Raw genomic sequence first — 1,482 nt, forward strand, 5'->3', positions numbered from 1 at the left:
TTGGAAAAATACTTTTTATATGGACAAAATCTTGTTTGTATAAAAAAAAAAAAAGCCACCGGTCAGCATCAGGCGGGCCGGTCGCGGCACCGGCTTGATGCTTACAGGTGCCGCGCCCACCCGGTCAGGTCTGCCAGATCTGACAGGTGAGCAGCACACACGTACTGCCATCCTCTCATTATAAATCAACTTTTGTTCATACGCGGCTGCAGCAGCACAACGGACAATGACACAGACGACGTGGTTGATTATTGACTGCGCAATGCGGCCATTCGCCGGTAATTGCGGCATCAGGCGAGCCTACCTACTGGTTTATATGCAAGCACAATACATGTGTATTTGCTTAGACCCCAATATTAGACGAGGGCGTTTTTTCAGGGCATTTTCAATGGAAAAAAATATTGTCTTATATTCAGATGAATACGGTAATAGAAAACTGCTTTGCAGCGAGGATGATTTTTTTTTTTTTTTTTGCGCTCATGCCGCCCCCCACGTGACATGAAAATATGCCGCCCCGGGCGGCTGCCCGCTTCGCCCGTGCCTAAAACCGCTACTGGGCCCAAGGTTCCATGCGACTGGTTAACACGGACTGACATTAAGAATATATGACGAACAACCTCCTGACCTATTAGAGGGTGCAGTAGGGCCCGACTATGCCATGTCCTGTGGGGGTGATTATGACTGATAACATCTATTCAGTGGTTGTGATGGCATCCTAATCAATTGCACTGACTTTGATACTCCCCATCAGTTAAAAAAATACCTCAACCACCCAGAGTCCAGCTCAATTAGGCTTACCTAATCTCATGTAACCATAGACAATGTGCTTTTATGAATCATTTATGGGGCATGTAAATGACTAGAAGAGTGCAGGTGAGTTAAAATAGCACCATTGGTAAAACTGAGGTGGTAATCCATGTTTATGAATAGCAAAAAAATGTCTACAGCAATGGTCTTACACCCACTAGGCTCCTGCATCATTAAACCAGCTGGAGAGTTAAGCCCTCCAGTGTCTGGTAGGTCTCTCCTTGGGAAAAAAAAAAAAAAAAAAAAAAAAAAAAACCTCTGGCATACAGTAAGTGATGCATTTTATATTGCTTGAAATGTGCAGAGGAAGTGTGAACAGTGGCATCCATCATGGCCCCCAGACAAAGACAAGAGTGACAACTACAGAAATACAAACTCCATTAACAAACAAAAAATAATGATAATAATAATAATAAATTAAATTAAAAAATCCAAGAAAAAGGATGTCACAGTGCTGGACACACTGACTTCTTTCTTGGCTCCAAAGATAAAGACAAAAAAAAAAAAGCAGAATCGTGTGTCTTGCATTGCCACTTTAACACTCTTATCTTGTCTATAAATAGAGGCCCATCTGTTGTATGAGATCTCTTGTGGGAACTAAATCATACTGTACATAGGTTTGATTGCCTCAGCAACATTTTTGCCACATGAGAAACAGGCAGAATGCTGTGTCTC

This window comes from Myripristis murdjan, chromosome 16 (genome assembly GCF_902150065.1).
Source record: "Myripristis murdjan chromosome 16, fMyrMur1.1, whole genome shotgun sequence".
In the NCBI taxonomy this organism is placed as follows: Eukaryota; Metazoa; Chordata; class Actinopteri; order Holocentriformes; family Holocentridae; genus Myripristis; species Myripristis murdjan.